This window comes from Myotis myotis, unplaced genomic scaffold (assembly GCF_014108235.1).
Source record: "Myotis myotis isolate mMyoMyo1 unplaced genomic scaffold, mMyoMyo1.p scaffold_m19_p_9, whole genome shotgun sequence".
Lineage (NCBI taxonomy): Eukaryota > Metazoa > Chordata > Mammalia > Chiroptera > Vespertilionidae > Myotis > Myotis myotis.
Window position 1 is genome coordinate 26,593,325 of NW_023416401.1, and position 21,698 is coordinate 26,615,022.

Sequence of the window (21,698 nt, forward strand, 5' to 3'; positions counted from 1 at the left end):
CCCCTCAGGGACAGGTGGGGGTGGGAGGGCGGAGCTTCCGAGGACTGGCGAGTTCCCATCTCATCCGGGGTGAACGACCTATTGGCAGCTGCTTCCACGCCTGGGTAGGAACCATGAGACTCACCAGCGCCTGGAAAATATTTCTGTTTCTGTTTAGAGACCAGGAATATGATTTGACATCACCTCATGGCTTTTCCAGCTGCTCGTGTTTTTTATGGGAGGTATAACAAGCTGGATGTGCAATTAGCAAGATAGATTTATCGTCTGCCATTATGTTGTAAAGAATATAAAAATGGTGTTGGTGGTGCAGAAATCTCTTATGGTTGTAGGAATGCCGTTAATATGTCTAGCAGTGCCTGTGGGAGTCCGGCATGCGTGTTTGGCTGTGCACAGGTTAGGTAAAGGAGGGCAGAGTCGAGAGCTGCAGAAAGCGCCCAGAGTGGAGTCGGCCACCATTGCCAAAAGGGGGCTGTTCAAGGGGCTGCTGTAGTGAGTTGCTCTCTAGGTCTTGGTGTTCTGTGGTTTTTCTACCCACCCTCACCCTGGTCAAGTCACCTTCCCTAAAAAGCATTGCTTCACTCTCCTTGCCCTTAGCGATAGCCCACTCTGAAGTTCTGCACCTTCTGCAGCCATCGGTTCTCGGGAATTGTATAGTGCTTTGTCATCTTAAGGATGATTTTTGTGTCTGTGTCCCACCACCGCTTCTTAAACCAAATTGCGGGCTCCCTCAAGACAGGGACAAAGCCAAGAGCTGCTTTCAAAACCCCATGCCACCTGGTCCATATGAGTCCTCATTGCCAGCCACCTCTCCAACCCTAACACCTAATCCCAGCTACCTTCGCCTCCAGCTATCTGGTCTCCCAGCTCCCACTCTTGCCCTTTACAGCCCCCCGCACAAGCCTGGTCCTATCACTCCCCCTACCGAAAAACCATCAGTGGGCTCCCCATGGACAAGCCCTGACCCCACCCTCCAGGGCTCTTCAGGAGCTGGCTCTTGCCCCACTCTCTAGCCCCATCTCCTCCTACTCATCCTGAGTTGCTTTCTGTCCTTGAACCTGCCACGTTCTCTCCCATATCTGCTGGACTTCTCCCAGAAACAGAGCCTCAGACAAATGAGTGTCGGTAATTTATTTGGGGGTAGGTTCCAAGAGACACCCGATGCAGAGGGAGGAAATGAGGCAGCCCATGTAGTGTGCATAAATAGTTACTGTGGTCACTGGGGTTCGATCCCACTGGGAACCCTCAGAGTTGACCCACCCAAAGAATGAGGGTGCTGGGATATTTATCTACAGGTTCCCTTCTATCAAGGGTTGAGGGCAGGGAAAGCCTTTGCATGTACAGGAATGGTGACAGCTGAGGGGACCTGGGAAAGAGGCACATTAGAAGCCTTTGCTGTATCTAGAAAGTTCTTTTACAAGGTCAGATTTATTTATCTTTTCAGTTCCTCCAAGAGGACTTTCCATCTAAATTGCATCTTTCCTCATAACTGTATTTTTCATTTATAATCATAATTCTATACTTATTGTCCTTATCCCTCCTAGGATATATGTACTGTGAAAGCAGGGACCATGAACATTATTTTATCAACCCAACAAGTCAATGCATGGGCCAGAATTGCTCAATAAATATTTGCTGCATGAATGAATCAGCATAATTCTCTAGAATGAAAGCTGTGTGACGACAGGCACTCTTTCTCCTGCTTTGTTTGTTGCTTTATCCCCAGGGTATAGAACAATGCCCCCCACATAATGGGCATCAAATAAATATTTGTTGAATAAAGGAAGGAAGGAAGGAAAATAATACCAAAACAAAAGATTTCTAACTGATGGCCGCCAGCCAAATTCAGCCTGCAGACATTTTTAGTTTGGTCTCTAGAGTGCTTGGAAAAATGTGAATTTGTTGCCAACACTTAAAAATCAGGAGACTGCACAGACCAAAACAATCTAGATTTCTAGCTCTTCTTGAAAAATTAGAAAGTTTGGCAATCCTACATTCCCAAAGGCAGCTATCAGCAGGAGCAGAGTAGCAACTGCTTTTATTACCAGGCCGTATGCTCTCCAGCCCATCCACAGCCCCAACCTGGCCTATTTAATTTGTTTATGGGGCCCTCCTGGCCCCATTAGCATCTGAATTTCTTTCCTTTTTTTAATGCCATATCATTTTTGAGTGAACATATCTTTTTTAAAAAAATATATTTTTTTATTGATTTCAGAGAGAAAGCAAGAGGGAGAGAGAGATAGAAACATCAATGATGAGAGAGAATCATTGATTGGCTGCCTCCTGCATGCCCCACACTGGGAATCAAGCCAGCAACCCGGGCATGTGCTCCCGACAGGAATTGAACCTGGGACCCTTCAGTCCACAGGCCATCAGTCTATCCACTGAGCAATACCAGCTAGGGCTAGCATCTGAATTTCAACATTCATCCTAGAATTACAGAACCACAGAAGGTCAGAGCTGGAAGGACCTAGGAGACAATCATGCCCAGTTAGTCTTCGTAGTACATAAAGAGAAACTGAGGCTTAGCGAAAGATCATCCAGGACAGAATAAGAGTCAGACTTCAGGCTCACTTGCCTCCTATGCTCTCAGAATGTACTGGGGAAACTGAGGTGAGAAGCTATTGGAGCCCCCAGGTGTCCTGTGCCATCTTCATTACTCTTGTAGAATTCCCCCCTCTCTCCTCCATCTCTCTCTTAGGTGAGAAATGAGTATTTTTTACTTACTAAATCCAGCAACCCTGAGAGAGATTCAAAATAACTGTGGCTTAAACAAGATAGAGAATTCCCCTAGCCTAACAGGTATAGCAGTTCAAGCTGGCAAGGCTGCTGTAGGGTGCCAGGGAACTTCTGTCTTACTCTTTGCCATCCCTGGAGCATTGCCCTCATTGCCAAGATAAGACATAGCTCACTCTGTGTCTGGATTCTAGCCAGTTAGAAGGGGGAAGAAGAAAAGGTGAGTTCACCCCTCTATCTTTCATTTTATTTCATTTTTTTGTCCCTCTCTTTAAAGGCCAGACCCAGAAGTTGCACATATCATTTCCACTCACATCCCATTGGCTGGAATTTGATCACATGGCCACACCTAGCTGCAAGGGAGTCTGAGACATGTAGTCTAGTCATATGCCCCATTAAAATTTAGAGGCTATTATTCTCAGAGGGAGAAAGGAAGAATTGATATTGGAAGACAAAGTACCATGTAATAAGAGGAAGAACAATGAAAGAAAAATATTGTGGAAAAATAAAATCAGTGCTGTTCAAAAGTTCTGTTCAATTGGATTTGTAGGTCTGAAGCTCCAAAGAGAAGTCTGGACTATAAACTTGAAAGTCATAGAATTATAGAAAATCTAGAGGAACAGGAGAGTGTGAGCCCCACTTTGCAAACAGAGTAACTGAGGCACAGGGAGGTTATATAGTCAGGGTATTCATAACAGAGCCAAAATACTTGGCCTTGACTTTCGGCCCATAGCTCTTTCTCTTTGTGCTTTTCCAGTAGCTGCGGCCATGTGGAGCTTATTATTAATATCTAGTATTATCAACTAAAGCTGCTATTTAAAAACACACAACTGGACCTGGAGTTGAGTTGTGTATTAATATCTAGTATTATCAAAAAAAATTTTAAAAGAAAAAGAAAAAACAATAGCTAGTATCAAGCAGGACTCTCAGTTTGAAGAATGGAATGTTTAGGCTACAATGGAAACTTATTGGATCACAAGAAATGAAAATTCCAGGGGTATATGGGATTCAGGTTGGGCTGGATCCAGGAGAGCTCAAGCAATCTTCTCAGGGTTTAGTGTTTCTGCACCCCTTAGCCAACTTTCTTCATATAGTGACTCCCTCTCAGCAATCCCAACTTAAAAAGGAGGCCTTCTACTTCCCAGATGCCAGCACAACTCTCAGGCTCGAATCTCACTGGCCCAAACTGGGTCAAATGCCCATCCATTCACCAACCTCTGTGCCTCTGATTGGCAAGCCTAGATCAAGAGCCCATTTCTGGCATGGAGAGAGTAGAGAATCAGGTCAGCTCCATCCCAACCAAATGAACCCCATGAAAAGAAGTGGTCCCCCAAAAGAAACTGAAGTGCTCTTTCCAGAAGAGGGTGAGGACTATGGAGGTCCAGAATTGGCTCTGAAGTCCAAGACCCCTGTACATCCACACCAAGGACCAGCAGCCTTTTGCTTGTGGCCATTGTGCTGGGCACTGTACAGGAAGCAGAAGTCATATCAATTGTGGTCCCAGCCAACGGGGTGGCTCACTGTTTACTTAGGGAAATAAGACCAACAGACCTAAAATGATTAAGGAATGATTCAAAACAGAATGTTTGAGTTTTAAAACAGAAACTGGGCTCTCTTCCTGTTCCCAGTCCGAGCATGTGCTGCTCGAGGCTGTCATCTCTCCACTTCCTTTCCATTTCTTCCTTCCCAGTTCTCAGAGCCAGAGCATCCCTTTGGTGTCTGTACTGCCCACATGCTGTGGATCCATTAGGAATTCCCTGGAGAGCTGGTGTAGCCAGAAACTGCCACCTCTTTCCTGACCTCTCCTCCTCCCGCCCTGTCCCTGAACTCTGTGTTTTCCAGCTGAGATCAGGCAAAGGCAAGGTGGTCAGGAGTCTGTGCCCGTGGCCAGGATTCTAAGAGGGATTACTCAGCAGTCCTGGGTTTCATGGTGGCTCGGCCCAGACTCCTGCTCTGTAACTTGCCTTCCAGACAGCTCAATACCAGTTGGAAACGCAACTCCAGGTCCAGTTGTGTGATTTTAAATAACAGCTTTAGTGAGATATAATCACATCCCATGAGTTTACCGTGTTAATGTGTACAGTTCAGTGGTTTTTAGTATATTCAGAGTTGTGCAACCATCACCACTGTCTCATTTTAAAACATTTTCATCCCCCAAAAGAAACCCATATCAATTAAGAAACATTCCCCATTTCCCCCTCCCCACAGCCCCTGACAACCACTGATCTTTCCCTCTATATAGATTTGCTTCTTCTGGACATTTTGTATAAATGGAATCATGCATTATGTGGTCTTCTGTGTGAGGCTTCTTTTCCTTAGCATCATTTTTCAGAGGCCATCCATGTTGTAGATGCACCGTACTTTTTTCCTTTTTATTGCCACATAGTTTTCCATTCTACCACATTTTGATTATCATTCATCACTTGACAGTTGGGTTGTTACTACTTTTGGCTATTATGAACAATGCTGCCATGAACATTCATGTACAGGTTTTTGTGTGGACATACACTGAGTGGCCAGATTATTATGACCACCCCATCAGTACTTCATTGACACTTCCAAAAATACTGAGTATTGAAAACTTCCTAAGCAAATACTCTCAAGGTTTTATTATTATTATTATTATTTGCATAACTAATTCACTTCATTGTACTGATGGGGTGGTCATAATAATCTGGCTGGTCATAATAACCTGGCCACTCAGCGTACATTTTCAGTGCTCTTCGGTATATACCTAGAGTGGCATTGCTAGGTCATATGGTAACTCTAGGTTTAACATTGTGAGTATCTGCCAGACAGTTTTCCAGAGTAGTTGCATCATTTTACATTCGCATTAGCAAAGTGTAAGGGCTCCAGTTTCTCCACATTCTCACCGTCACTTGTTATTGTCGGTCTTTTTGGTTATAGTCCTCTTATAGTGCAGCAGTTCTCAACCTGTGGGTCGCGACCCCTTTGGCGGTCGAACAGCCCTTTCACAGGGGTTGCCTAAGACCATCCTGCATATCAGATATTTATATTATGATTCATAACTAGCAACATTACAGTTATGAAGTAGCAACGAAAATAACTTTATGGTTGGGTCACAACATGAGGAATTGTATTTAAAGGGCCCAAAGGTTGAGAACCACTGTCTTAGTGGATGTGAAGTGGTATTTCATTGTAATTTTTATTTGTATTTCCTTAATGACTAATTATGTTGACTGACTAATGATGTTTTCTGTTGCTTATTAGCCATTTGTAGTATCTTCTTTGGAGAAATAGCTATAGTATTCGAATCCTTTGCCCATTTTTTAGTTTGTCTTTTTATTGTTGAGTTGTAAGAGTACTTTATATATTCTGGATACTGGTCCATTATCAGACATACAATTTGCAAATATTTTCTCACATTCTGTAGCTTCCCCCCCCCCCCACTTTATTTATAATGTCCTTTAAAGCAGCGGTCGCCCACCGGTGGTCCGCAAGGTCCAAAAGGCGGGTATATGAAGTATAGCAGGGGAACAGGTTGAAAATAAATTTAGGGAGAGGTGACCAGGGAAGGAGGCCTCATGGAGAAGGTGAATTTTTGATAAAGACTTGAAGGGAGTGGAGGAACAGCTATCTAGTGAAAGAGCAAAGGGAATGGCAAGTGCAAAGGGCCTGAGGCAGCAGTTTGCCTGGTGGGTTTGAAGGCCAAGAAGGCAGCTAGTGTGGATGGAGCAGAGCAAGCGAAGGGGAGAGTAGTAATTCTACTGGCTTTTGCTCTACAGTGGGAGCCATGGTGGTTTGGAGTAGAGGAAGGACAGGGTCTGAGTTAAATTTTTAAAGAATCTCTCTGCTCCTCCCTGGGGAGAGTAGACTGTGGAAGGGCAAGGTTGGAAGCAGGGAGGCCAGTGAGGAGGCTGCGGCACCAGTCCAGCGGAAAGATGATGGTTGTTTGGAAGGATTGGTGGTGATGGGGTGGTGAGAAGTGCAGAGGTCTGGATGTATTTTGAAGGCAGAACCAACCACAGATGCAACATGATTCCTTATTCTCACCCCCTGGGCTACAAGGATGTTCTGCTTTCTGTCCATGGTCTCCCTCTGAAGGGACCTGGACTCTTCTCACTCTATTGCCAACTAGCAAATTCCTGTTGGACAAATGCTCCCGTTTTTTGCATGTTCACTGATTGCCAAGGGCTCTGCTGTGAATGTTCTTATAAGCTGGACCTCAGATGCAGACACTGAGTTACTCATATTCTTTGTCCACACACAAGGAAGGCCCTTCTTGTCTCATCTAGAACAGGTAGGTGTATTTCCTTTTAGGCCCACTCGTGCTCCTCCCCCGCCTCTCCCCATGGTTTAATGTGCAGCTTCTTGTTTGCTTTCCTGTAAAACTTGAATTTTTCTTTTGTGTGCATTAATTTGTCACTTATGTCAACGGCATTGTTTAACCCCGTGCTTCTCACGTTTCCCCCTCTGCACGGTGGTTCTAGATCAGCGGTTCTCAACCTGTGGGTCGCGGCCCCTTTGGCGGTTGAACGACCCTTTCACAGGGGTCGCCAAAGACCATCCTGCATATCAGATATTTACATTACGATTCATAACAGTAGCAACATTACAGTTACGAAGTAGCAACAAAAATAATTTTATGGTTGGGTCACAACATGAGTAACTAACTGTATTTAAAGGGCCAGAAGGTTGAGAACCACTATTCTAGATGCTTCCACATTGCCACAAGCCCAACTCAGTGGTTCTCAGCTGGAGGTGATTTTGCCCCATAGGACATCTGGCAATGTCATAAACATTTGTAGTTGTCACGTCTTAGGGGAGTGCTACTGGCCTCTAGTGGATGGAGGCCAGGGATGCTGCTAAATGTCCTGCCACACACAGATGGTCCCGACAGCCGGGAATTATCCAGCCCCAAATGTCCATCGTGCTGCTATTGAGAAACTGCTGCTCTGAACCCAGAGTTCCATGTCTTCCTTATCCGCAGTCCCCACAGGGGGGACACCAGGCTCCGCTAACTCCCCCAGCACAGACAACCGTGTGGCAAGATTCTTTTAGGGCTGCTCCGAACCTTACCCCTTCTCTCTCGTTGAATCCCCACCACAAACCCATACGAAGGCATGGCTTCTCCTACTGCGCCCATTTGTGGAGAAGCTGAGGCTCCGAGGTGGAGTGATTGAGCCAAGGTTACCCAGCTTGGAAGGAATGAAAGTTAGGATGTGGCCACTACTCTTCACTACGCTTCGGCCCCAGGATTCACGGGAATGTCCTCAGGGAGAAAATAAGAAGCACTGGAATGAACTTTCTGCCTGGCCATGAGCTCCGCGAGCACAGGGACTGGGTCTGATGTGTCCATAGCTTCATCCCCTGGCACCCAGCAGTGCCTGGCACATCCACCCGACAAATATCTGTTGAATACACAAATAAATAAATAGCTTGTGGATAGGGACTTTTCAGCATGTGTGACTGCAAGCACGGCAGAAGGAGATTCCAGGGTGCCTGCCCTCGAAGGAACAAGTATCCACACTGACAACACAGAGGCCTGTCAGCACCACTCCAGGGCCGAGATGCTGCGTGCCACCTGCCTGGCCTCGCCCCGAGCTCGGCCCCCAGCAGAGCTCAGCAGAAGCTGTGGGGTGTTGAGCAAGTGGCTCCCCGAGGCTTGGGGCCACTGACACTTCAGCAGGTGAGGGGCCTGGGCCAGGTGATCCTTGTTGTCTACTGAGCAGAATCCTTTCCAGGCCTTCCTTCCATGTTATACTTTTAAAGGGCCAGGTGCCCTGCTCAATCTGAAGAGATTAGTTTCAAACTGGCCATCCAGGGCCAGATATGGCCTGAACACAGGATTAGTTGTGTCCCCTGGCATTTTCTTGAGTTCTGAAATCATTGCTAATAGCCCTAGCCGGTTTGGGCTGCTGACTGAAGGGTCCCAGGTTCGGTTCTGGTCAAGAGCACATGCCCAGGTTCCGGGCTCAGTCCCCAGTTGGGGTCATGCAGGAGGCAGCTGATCAATGATTCCCTCTCATCATTGATGTTTCTCTCTCTCTCCCCCTCTCCTTTCCTCTCTGAAATAAAATAAATAAACATGCTGGGATTGAATTTTCAGTTAGCAGCATAGTTAAGGCCCCACCTTTATCCCTGCAGCCTCCCCATTTTCATAGGCATGATGGCTGGGTACCTGTGACACTCTGGGATGTTCTTCATGGTCTCCCACATGTCACCCAGAGAAACGGAGCCCCTGTTGCCCACGGCAGCAGCCTGCTCATTCACCCACCCTTGTTGACGTCCTTCCTCTCCCCGTTACTTCCACGCTCCGCCACCAGTGCTTCCCAGGGTCGCCTCGCCGGGAAACTGCTTGCACCTGAATCCCAGGCTGGGGGTATGCTTCGGGGAGACCCATACTAAGACATCGAGGGGGTGTGATTGCTCAGACTTCTGATCAGAACTGAAACTCCTCGCTGCCAGACCCCTGTGGTAACACAAGCCCTCCTGGCTACCGGAAATGTGGTCCAGAGACCAGCATCTGCTAGAAATGCAGTCTCGGGTCCCATTGCAGAGGTACTGAACTAGGATGGACATGTCAACTTGACCTCCGGTGATTCCTTCACACATTAGTCTGTGACGTGAGATGTAAGCCATGAATTCACCTGGTGACAGCTCTTCCCATGGATCTAGCCAGCCTCCTGTGTACCTAGGAGAGGCTGTGTAGGGGGCGCCTGGCCAGATCTTGGCCCCTGTGCCCCTGCGCCCAGCCAGTCCTCCCCGGAACCATTCCTCAGCCGTGTTATTACAGGATCCCGGCTCAGATTCCAGAATCCAATCCCCAGCGCAGTGCCATCGGGATGTAATCAGATCCAGTTGGCGATACACGGCCTGGCCTGTCCGTTACTGCTTTACAAACTGAGAAGAAATTTAAAAAAAAAATGCTTTTATGACCCCGCAGTTAAAAACTATTTGTAGAAGTTGCTAAGGTTCAAATCAAAAGTGCTCTCTCTGGAGGACTATTAGTTAATTCAGAGGACCGCAGAGTCTTGCCTTTTCTTTCTTCCCCGTCTACCTTGAGATGCAGCTCTTAATTCACTTCTGCCCTCAGCCATCCAGAGCTTTCCATCCTCTGACAAAACACAAGCCAAAGTGCTTAAGGACATCTGTTTATTTTATTTCTTTAATGAGAAAACCTTCCCGTTTCTCCGGGCTCAGCTGTGTTTATTTACCTTGTGTTAGCCATGTGAGGCGAGCACCTTGAAAGTTTCAGGCCTGGCCGGGCCTCCCTCGCAGCGGCCTCCAGCCCTGCCCAAGGAAAACAGAGTCCTTGGAACTCTATAAAATAGATTTTCAAAATAAATACTGCCTAATTCACTCGGTAGATGTGGATTAAGTCAAGATGAATACAATTTGGAAAGGATTTTCTGAGGAAGTCGGAGATTTCTTTCCCCCACTGGGGGTTAAACCTTGTATTTAAGTCCCTCCCCCCTCCAGCTCTTTTTCCGTTAAGTAAAAGGCATTTAGTCTTTGTGGCTAATAAAGAAATGATGGCTTTGATTGGCCCTCTCCAGCAGTGATTATTTGCTTTGTAGGACTAGGGATGGTGACTTAACTCATCACTTCTTTCCATCCAGTAAGGGTAAGAAGCAGACATCTGCAGTTGTCATTCTGGCGGGGGTGGCTGAGGAGGAGGCTGGGAGCTTTGAAAGATGTCCTAGAGGTGAATGACAGTTGCAGGGGCCACGGGCTGGGGGCGGGGGGGGGGGCGACCCTTTGTAGATTTAATCCCCTGTAATAGCGCTTCCCTGAGCCAGGAGGCTTCCATGCCAAGTGCCTCTGCTTATATATTTTAGAGCATTAAAGGATTATTTCCAACATAAAATATATTTTAGAGATGGTTTGGGGTTGTCAGAAAAGTGCTCATTAGCAGAGACTGCCTTTGAAGGCTCGCGCTCGCTGCTGCTTGGAGAGAGACCTCGCAGAATCACTCATCTTCGGTGGAGAGTTTCGGGCTAGTTAAGGCTCCCGAGTGCTCTCATTTTCCGCCCACAAATCCAACACATGCCAGCTGCTTCCCCAGGCGTCTTTTGCCAACTCCCCCCCTCCCCCCTTCTCTTAGTCCCGCCCTTCAATGCATGCCGAAGGGCATCTGAAAAAAAATAATAGTAATAAGAGGGATTTAAGTCTCCTGTGCACAACCTACAACAAATTGCCGGTTGGGGTAGAGTGAGAAGCTCTTTTGTCTTCTGTAACTATAGGACTTGCCGCTCACAATGCTAAGTGGTGAAAAAGTATCCCAGGCACCCTGCGAACCTAAAGAATGGGAACAATTTTCCTTCACACTTAGCTAGCAGGTTGAGAAGCTGTCTCCCCCAGCGCCCCACCTACCCTTTCACGGTCCTTATTTCCCAACAATAGGGCTCTTGAGCTGTCCAGAGATCTCGGGAAATCCCATGAGCCTCTGGTGATGAGGGTGTCGCTCCGTGGATGGCAGGAGGTGTCGAGGTGGTTGTCTTAGGGGAAATGGGAGGTCTCCCCCCACCATGCCTGCTTCCCACACTTCTTCTGTGAATTAGTGAACTTGCAGGCCTTTCTGATGGCAGGGTGAGGGGGAAACTCCCGTGCACGTTCTCCTGAGGGGGCCTAATTCAAAGTAGAAATATGCGGTTTAAGAATCTCTTTGGAAAAATCCACCCATGGATAAATGGATAAACACATCGTAGGATATTCATACAATGGAATGTTTTCCAGCTATAAAAAGGCATGAAGTTCTGATTTGAGCTGCAATGTGGACGGACCCCAAAACCATTATGCTAAGTGAAAGAAGCCAGACACGACAGTTCAGAGGTTGTGTGGTTCTATTCACATGAAATGTCCAGAATACGTAAAGCCGTAGAGATATGCCTCGGGGATATGGAGTGTCTCTTTGAGCTGGTGAAAATAGTTTGGGACTAACTAGCTAGAGGTTGGCTCATCTGTAAAATTGGAATAACCATTCCTGCCCCACTGACCTCAAAAGACCAGCCTGCGAATCGCCTGCTTCCCAAAGCGCACTGTGGGAACTGCTGAAGGAGCACAAACTTCCCGGAGCTGGGAAAAGATGAGCATTTTTTACTTTAAAAATTAGGGTGTTTTGTTTGTTCGTATGTTTTTTAGATCCTCTTCAGCTGGTTTTGGTGTCAGGGAAATACTGGCCTTATAAAATGAGTTGTGAAGCGTGGCCTCCTCTTTTCTTTTCTGGCCAAGATCGTGGAGAATTGGTGCTAATTCTTCTTGAAACGTGTGGTAAAATCCTCCAGTGAAATCAACTGAGCCTGGAGACTTTGTTCTTGGAAGTTTTTAACTGTGAATTCAGTTTCTTTCATACTTATAGCTGTTTCATCCTGGGTGAGTTTTGGTAGTTGTGGTTTTCGAGGAATTGGTCCATTTCATTCATTGTCAAATTTATGTGTCTAGAGCTAAATAAAAAAAAAGTATTTACTTTCACAGTGACTTTCGGTTAGTAGCATATAAGCCATATGCAGACACCTTCAATTATAGGGATAAAAACTATAAATCTCTCCCCACATGTATGGCACTAGGTCACGAGTCATATCCTTGGTCCTCAAGACAAAACTACAAGGTAGACATGGAGGTCATCATTCTACCCAGAAGGACACTGAGGCACGACTACCAAGCTAGCAAGTGGCAGAGAAGGAACCAGACCCAGAACTCCAGAGACGATTCCCAGCCCCTCCGTATCCAGCTGACCACAGCCAATCACAAGGCCCCCAAGTTCAGAACTTTCCGTCTAACCCTGTTTCTCCCCAGAGAGAACTTGACCACCCCTCTCTAGTAGTCCTCTATAAAACACACAAACACAGACATATTTGCTGTGTGCCCCCCTCTCTCTCTCTCTCTCTCTCTCTCTCTCTCTCCCCCCACTCTGCCCCCCCCCACCACCACCACCACCTCCAGCAATCCTCATGATTTTCTTCAGAGCATCTGTCAGTCTGAAATGTGCCTTAGTTTTTCCCGGCCCTCCCCCTCCAATAGAATGCAAGCTCCATGGGGCAAGGGACTTTCTTGTCTGAGAGCAAGGAGCCAGTTAGCATAATGGTCTACACCAGCAGCTGGCAGACTTTTGTGATTCATCTTGTGGGCCAAATCCAGCACGCCACCTGTTTTTTTTAAATAAAGTTTTATTGGAACACAGCCATGCCCATGTTTACATATTGTCTATGGCTGCTTTTTTGCTACAACAGCAGAGTTGAGTAGTTGTGACCTTGATCATATGGGCAACAGAGCCTAAAATACTTGCTGTCTGGCCCTTTATAGAGAAGGTCACCCACCTCTAGTCTGTAACATGGGCTCTGGAGCCAGACTGCTCAGGTTCAAAGCCAGCTCCACTCCTTAGCCAGGTGACCTCAGGCAAGTCACTTTGCCTCCCCATGTCTCACTTTCCACCTCTGTGACATGGGCCTAATAGCAATGATACTTACTCGTAGGGTCTGTGGGGGAGGTTTACATGAGCTAATACATGTGAAATGCTTAATACTGTGCCTGATACACAGTAAATAGCTTTTGTAGACTAAATGGATAACTATCATAAATAATAATCAGTGAATAAATAAAAGTCTTTTAAAGAACTGCAGCTTTAGAAGCGTGTTGCCGCTTGTGTAAGAATGTCCCCTCCGTGAAAGGCACGCTGAAGGTTCGCTGAAGACTCACCGTGCTGAGGAGGAGTGTTGGTGCTGGACAGACTCAGCAGGGGCTTGCTGAGTGTCAGGCTCAGTTCTAGGCGCTTGGTATGAACTTCTGTAAACTCCATGCCCCGCAGTGCCCCTTGGTCCTGGGCGTTCAGGGTGATCATCTCACCTGGGTCTGTCTGGAACTTTTACATTTTAAACACTCGAGGTCCCAAGTCCCGAGAGCCCCCTCAGCTGGGGCACATGAGGACAGTTGGTTCCCTGCTCTACATGCGCAGCTCCATGTGCCTTATTTATTTGTTGCTTTTGTCTTTGAATTTACATCCTAGGAAAATGCTTTAAAAGCTGGTAGATCTCTCCAGCTGAAAGAACATTTTTCAAAGGATAAATCGACCTGAGAGAGTGAGCTTTTGCGTTCACGTAAAGCTCCCAGAGAGGAACCTGCTTAGACATCTTTCTTTGTTCTCTTGAATTTGACCGTGCTGTTATCAGCTGTAGCCAGCTTGACTCTTTTGTGATTCAACGATGACGGGATTTATCTTACAGCTCTTTTGGTAAAGTTCTTGTTAGTACAAATAGACCCGTTTGCTGAGCTAAGGCCTATTTTCTGTGTTCTATGAAATGGCCAGCTTGTTGTGTGTTTTTTAACCTGACTGTTCAAACATGTGAATCAACCTGTTTTTTCTTTACAACCATCATTTTCTTGTCTTCCTCTTTTAAACAAGCTGATCTGTTTTCCAGGAGTTTCCAAGTAATTAAACCCAATTAAAACCATTAAATTCTCTCTTTTAATGACAACTTTATTATTCAGAGCTAACCACAAGGAGGAGACTTAACTGGCAAAGCCCTCCATTGTGTGTTAATCCATCCCTAACCTCTGGCTGACACTTCCAAGAGATAAGCCCCACAGAATAGGGAGGCTGGTTTAATGAATGGCTTTAATTAATACTTTTCTTCCTTGTGGCAGAGTAATTATTTGTTCAGCTTGTAAACAGCTACTTGGCAGTGATTTTTTTAAAGGCCCAGTTGGCTTGCATGGTGTGATGGCTTTGATTGGTTTTGTGTGTTTGTGTGTTTTTTTCTTTAAGAGGGAGGGTGGAGAGGTCTCCATTCCAGGAGAGGTGCAGAAGCTCATTGTCCTGGGATGGTGGGGTAATCGCACAAGAAAAGCAAGGCGAGCGCAGGTGGCCGGCTGCCTGTGTTTGTGAGCTGGCTCCAGAGTGGGCACGTCTGCCCTTTGCAGAAAAGTCTGCAAGCCCAGACAGGGTCCCACCGAGACACAAGCCTGGCTCACGGCAGTCTGGGCCCTGAGACAAGAAGGAAGGGCCAGATGGAAAAATGCCAACCCGAGCTCCCGCCCTGCAGTAATCCCCTGACCTTGCCTTCAGGTGGTACCTGGGAAAAGGACAGCCACGGGCAAGTGCTGAAGGAGCCCCCAGGAAGAAGTCATTCTGTGAATTAGGACTCACCCCCAGGGCGACTAGCTGAGCCCATACCCACCTACCATGCTTTCCATAATGTATCAGCTCACCTGCTCTCCCCATCACGTTAGGAGGGAAATGCTACAGCTACCCACGCGGGACAGACGAGGAAACGGGCGCAGCGACTTGCCCAGTCACACACCTTCCAGCAGGAAGGGCAGAGCCGGGTTTGCAGACAAATCTCCGGTGCAGCGAGGGTCCTGACCTACTCACTGGGTCTCACAGCGAGACAGGAAAACAGCTTCTTCCACTTGGCTGGTTGACAGATTAAATGGTGGGTTTTTTTAACTCATCACTTAGTTAGAAAGTCAGTTTCGTTAATAAGGTTGCCCACTCTGTAAGCACAAAGTTGATTGACGGCCACTAAGGCCCAAGCCTTTTCATTATTTTAATCATTTAGAGCAGTGGTTCTCCAGTGTGGGGTGTGGGAGGGGTATACAATTTTGCTTCCCTAATACCTTGTGGCAACGTCTAGGGACCATTTGGGTTGTCACTGGGTGAAGAGTGCTGCTGGCATCTAGTGCAGTGGTTCTCAACCTTCTGGCCCTTTAAATACAGTTCCTCATGTGGTGACCCAACCATAAAATTATTCTCGTTGCAACTTCATAACTGTAATGTTGCTACTGTTACGAATCGTAATGTAAATATCTGATATGCAGGATGGTCTTAGGTGACCCCTGTGAAAGGGTCGTTCAACCGCCAAAGGGGTCGCGACCCACAGGTTGAGAACCACTGATCTAGAGGGTAGAGGCCAGACACCCTACAGTGCACAGGACAGTCTCACAGTGAAGAATGAGCTGGCCCAAATGTCAACTGTGCCGAGGCTGAAAACCCGGATTTATTGAACACTCACATTTCGTTCTAGAGACATTTTATAGACACACAGAAGCAATATTAATGCGCTCACCTACCAGACCCCGTAAAGACTGGGCCAAACCGCTTCTTTAAAAATAAGTAATTATCTTAGTGATTGAGACTGTTCACCAGGCCACCAGAAGTTTTTCAGAAACACATCTAAGGAGCTAACAGTTCTCACCCAAACATTAGCCATGGATGAACTTGCTAGCACAGGACTATTGGACAACCGCATCCCAATTCCCAAACACCTACCTCTACTTGTTATACAAGTTTCCTTCAGAAAGGCCTCATGAGGAGCCCGAAGCAGGGTTAAAACTAAGTTCGTCATCCCAGAAGCTTCATGCGGAGAAGTGATCAGGAATCTCCTGGTGTCTCTTGGGAGCCACCAAGACCCTCCCCTCCTGGGAGCGCTCAGAGAAGCAAACAGCCCCAGCGGGCTCACCCCGGGGACTGGGTCTGCTCAGAGGACTAGGACTGGGAGGGAGCTTAATGGGCAGGATGTCAGAGTAAAGACTGTGGGCTTTCCTGTTCTCATCTCAAAGGACTGGCGGCATCCTGCCTGAGACAGCCCCGATAAAGACGACACAGACCTGGAAGCAGCTGACCTGAGGTCACTGAGAGAACAAGACGGCGTTTACATCGAGTTGTTTTTTGCTTTTGCTTTTTGTTTGCCTGGTTGGTTGGTTGGTTGGTTGGTTGGGTTCTTTCTGAAAGTTTGCTTTGGAAATATTGCACTTGATACCATTAATGGACCCAGAGAGACCCTAAAGTTGGTTACTAAAATGGGTCTTTCCATATCACACCTCTTTTTGACTCCTAGGGTGACATCCTAAAAAAGTTATAGGTTACCAGTAAGTGTGTGGGGAGGGGGCAAGGGGGGACGGGAGGGGGGGGGGCGGTGGTGGGGAGGCCGGGAAGCAAAGAAGGGATTTGTGGCCCTCTAGGGTCGGCTAAAGTGATCTGATTTCCAATCTCCACCAAGGTGTCTGGTTCCAGTAGAGCCTGGCGTTGGGGCAGGGAGGAGGGCAGCGAGGAGTGAGGATTTAACAAGGGAACTTTGCTTTTCCATATCCAGTCCAGGAAATGAAAGCACAAATGCTCAGAGGCAGTAAGGGGAGATCTTCCCACCCCCTGGGCCCTCCTTTATCCTCCCGAAGCCCAACAGTTATAGAAAGGAAAGCCAGCCTGAGACCTGGGACAAGAATCAGGGCTGAGTTTTCAAGGCAGCTGCTTGTCAGTTCTTCCAAGGATGGAAGCGTAATGTCATTCAGTGGATCATTCATTTCACTAAAAGTAGATATTCAACCGTTTTAAATGAGGCATTTATTTTTGTAAAAAATCTGATGATAATCTGCCTTAAGCTTCTTTTCCCTAATAAAGTATTTTATTTGATGTTATTAGTTCCAACAGAGACATATTCAGTGAGTAAAAAGGTTAAGATTTGGGGGGTACCTCAGCAGATAGTCCTGGTTTGGATCTCAACTCTGCCACTTATCGGACAAGTCACATGGTTGCTTTGAGTCTTGATTTATCTGTGAAATAGGAAAAATATTTTGAGGAGGAAATGTAATAATGTATATAAAGCTCACACACATTCATATACTCATTTGAAAAATACTTAACTGAGCACCTGCTGTGTATTGGACTATGTGCCAGGTACAAGGGACATAGCAATAGTTCTCATAGAGTCTTCTGGTTGAGGTAGAAGCATCAAAAATCAAAAGTTTAAAAATAAGGTTATCCTATATCATAAAAGGCTAATATGCAAATCGACCAAACGGCAGAATGACTGGTCGCTATGACACGCAGTGACCACCAGGAGGCAGACACTCAATGCAGGAGCTGCCCCCTGGTGGTCAGTGTGCTCCCACAGGGGGAGCACCGCTCAGCCAGAAGCTGGGCGGTAGTGGGATCCTCTCCCACCTCTGCGGCAGCACTAAGGCTGTCGGACTGCTGGCTTAGGCCTGTTGGGAGCGGGCCTAAGCTGTCAGTTGCACATCCCCCAAGGGCTCCCGGACTGCGAGAGGGTGCAGTCTAAGCTGAGGAACCCAGCCCCCCACCCCCCACACACACAAACACACACCAGTGCACAAATCTTGTGCATCAGGCCTCTAGTTTCAGATAATGATAAATGCTGTCAAAACTTTAACAGGATAATGGGATGTAGAGTGAGTAGAGGGTGGGCATTGGGATTACTCTAGATCAGCGGTTCTCAACCTGTGGGTCGCTACCCTTTTGGCGGTTGAATGACCCTTTCACAGGGGTCGCCTAAGACCATCCTGCATATCAGATATTTATATTACGATTCATAACAGTAGCAACATTACAGTTATGAAGTAGCAACGAAAATAATTTTATGGTTGGGTCACAACATGAGGAACTGTATTTAAAGGGCCAGAAGGGCGGCCGGAGCTCCAGTGGCGCAATCGGTTAGCACGCGGTACTTATAAAGGGCCAGAAGGTTGAGAACCCCTGCTCTAGATGAAATGATGAGAGAAGTCCTTTGTGGGAACTGAATGTCATAAAGGAACCAGCCTTGGAAGTGCCTGGAGAAAGGGAATTCTGGGTAGTGGCAACAGCAAGTGCAAAGGCACTGAGGCAGGAGTAAGTTTGGCATGTTCAACGAGCAGAGAAATGGGCTGGAGCGAAGAAGTAAATGGTGGCCACTGAAGGATGCTGTCTTTACTCAGAGGCCATGGGAAGCTAGTGGGTTTGTTTGTTTGTTTGTTTGTTTTTACATATTTTTATTGATTTCAGAGAGAGAGAGGGAGAGAGAGATAGAAACATCAATGAAGAGAGAAAATTATTGATCGGCTGCCTCCTGCATGCCCCCAACTGGGGATCAAGCCCACAACCTGGCATGTGCCCTGACCGGGAATCGAACCCTGACCCCCTTGTTCACAGGTCAACACTCAATCCCGCTGGCTGTGCGCTAGTGGGTTTTTAATGAGGAGGAAGAGCATACAGATGTGCTCTAAGACAAATAATAACTCAACAAATAATAAGACCCTTCCATGCATCTGGCTTATATCACCTTGGGTGGGGGGATTAGAGGTGTCATCAGAAGAGAAGACATTCAGTCTTTTTGAATCGCTGTCTGGCAAAGCTTGGTTGTTGCTAAGATGTGTAGAAGCATAACCACATGACTATTGAGCTTGCCCACTAGACATCGTCAATGTTGGAAACACCCATTTTTCTATAGACCTGGGGAAGTGGCAAGCAGAGTCAAGAATCTTTCAATTATAAGCAACAGAAATTCAACATCCATTCATTTAAGCCCAAAAGGAAAATGTATTTGCTCATGTAACTTGAAATGGCCAGAAGTACCATATTTTTCGTGTATAAGATGCTATTTTTTTTCTGAAATCGTCATCTTATACACAGAAGTCACCCAAGGAGGGAGCCACGAGGGTACAAAGCTGCCCATACCTTTTCAAACAGGCTTCCTCCAGTCATGAGCCTTATTATTACTGACATCAGCTGACGCCCTAATTGGAAGTGGAGGTGGAGGTGGAGAATGCGCAGATGCAACAGGGACCGGAGCGTTCTGAGCCCATAAAGATGTCAAAAAATAAAAAGATAAATACCAGTAAGCGATTCTCTTACTCTGCAAAATTTGAACTGAATGTAATCAGCTATGCAAAAGAGCATGAAAATAGAGCTGCAGAGAGACAATTTGGACCTTCTCCCACTGAGTATATGAGCAGACAGTGGAGAAAACAGGAAGAACAACTCCTTAAGATGCCAAAAAAAGAAGAAGGCCTTAAGAGGAAAACCAGCCACATGTTTAAAATACTGATTTCTGAATTTTGGGTTGGAAAAGTGGGGGGCGTCTTATACATGGGGGTGTCTTATACATGGAAAAATACAGTAGACTTCAGGAGCAATGGGATCTGATCCCCAGATACTTTCATGTGAATATGTGTGTACTGCCAAGAAGGCTCTGCCTGTGTTCGTGACAGGCTGGCTGCCAGCATCCTCAAGTGTGGAGTCTACCAACTGAGCCTCCCTAGAATTAAGAAGATTCCTCTTCCCCAATATTTATAGCTAAAGTCCTAGAGCCAATTTTCATTGGCTCCCATTGAGCACATGACCATCCTGAACCAGTCACTATGATCCCTCCAGGCCTATGAAGTAAGATTATCCTGGGTATGTTCTTTACTAGAAATGACTAACCACTAATTTACAGAATTGGAAATTCATTCCCAGAGAGATTACGTATCTCCACACTATCATGCTGCCTCTTTTTCAAGGTGTCTGATAAAGACACTGCAGTGAGCGTTCCCAAGACACCCTCCGGCTGGATGAGTAGCGAGAAGGACCTATAAGCTATTATACTCACAGTTACAGTTTATGACGATGAAAACATCTTAAGGTCAACAAATGGAATGAAGTCCGGGAAAAAGGCACAACCTTCCAGGGATCCTCTCCCACCCAGTGGAGCACCCGCACTCCAGTTCATTCTCCCAGCACTGATGTGTGACAACACGCGGGAAGCGTTGCCAACCAGGGGAGTTCACCTGAGCTTTGATGTCCAGGGTCTTCTTGGGGTCAATGACATAGGCATGTGTGCCTTTGGGATTGACCTCAGCTACTCAGATGCCAGCCCCCCAGAACAAAAACAGGTGTTCCCCATAAATCACGTTGTTAGCATAAACTATCAGGGCAACTGGGATTGTGTGGTCTCAGGGCTCAAGGCTGCTCATCTACCAGGAGCCAGCCAAGGGCCAGTCTTGAAGACAGGTCTTTCCTAGGAATGTGCAGGGTTTGATCACCCCAGGCCTGCTGAGTTAAACCTTTCCTGCACAGACAGGGACCCCAAGTGAAGTCATTTAAATGGCTCAGTTCAAGTGGAGACCACCAGATTCTATAACGGCCTGAGGGGACCTCTTCTTTCTTGTTATGCAGCTGGGCCATGAAAGGCCAACCCGCTCTCGAAGCAAGGAAGCCGGGACAGGCATCATGGCATAGCCAGAGGATTATGGAATCTGAGCTCCTGTCCCCACACTGCCTCTTGGAGGTGACCTCAAACAAGTCACATAGTAACAGTAGTAATAATCATTGCAATATAAAACACACATACACATATACTCCAAACGAAATAGAAGTTCACCATTACTGTATATTACATACTCTGACATTTTGTCATCTATTCTAGGGATTAGCAAACTATCCTATATAATAAAAGCCTAATATGCTGAGTGTCCAGCCATTCGTTCGACCGTTCAACCAATCGCTTATTTTTAATGAAAATGGTTGCCTCCTAATCTATGGGGATTGGGAAGTAGACCTGTAGGGATGCAGTTGAATTGGGGAGCTTTGGAAGTTGGGGTTGGTGGAGACCCAACTGCTCTCATCTGAACCCTGATGAACTTTTGTGTTCGAGTTTTGAAACCTCCAAGAATCCACATGCCATTTTCCTCATTTGAGTGTGACATCAGATTGATTTTGTTTTTAGAAAGACTTTCTTGCCCAGCCGGAGTGGCTCAGTGGTTGAGCATCAACCTATGAACCCAGAGGTCATGGTTTGATTCCCAGTCAGGGCACATGCCGTGGTTACTGGCTCGATCCCCAGTAGGGGGTGTGCTGGAGGCAGCCGATCAATGATTCTCTCTCATCATTAATGGTTCTATCTCTCTCTCCCTTCCTCTCTGAAATCAATAAAAATATATTTTAAAAAAGAAAGACTTTCTTTTATACGCTCCTACCCTCTCCCCTCCATTCAGGAATTGCAACCATACGTCACAAAATTATTTACTGATCCTCAAGGCAGATCTGAGAGCAGTCCATATGGTGAAAGTCCCCACCAACTCTTCTAATTAAGAGAACTTAGCCAAGAATGTGTAATAATTAGGTTACTGAACGGCGTCCAGGACCTCAGCATCTGCCTGGGGCCCAGGGAGAGGGTGTCCAGCGCTCTGAGCCTCCGAAATGAATGGGTGCATAGCCCACCTCGCCATCAAAACCAAACCATGAGAATCTGTAGAAC

At 46.6% G+C, this 21,698-nt stretch overlaps 1 protein-coding gene across 2 annotated transcripts in view; it reads left to right on the forward strand.

Moving 5' to 3' along the window:
• EYA2 (EYA transcriptional coactivator and phosphatase 2) overlaps positions 1-21,698 on the forward strand; it is a 211,001-nt gene that overhangs the window by 153,870 nt on the left and 35,433 nt on the right. The gene's annotated exons all lie outside the window — the stretch shown is intronic.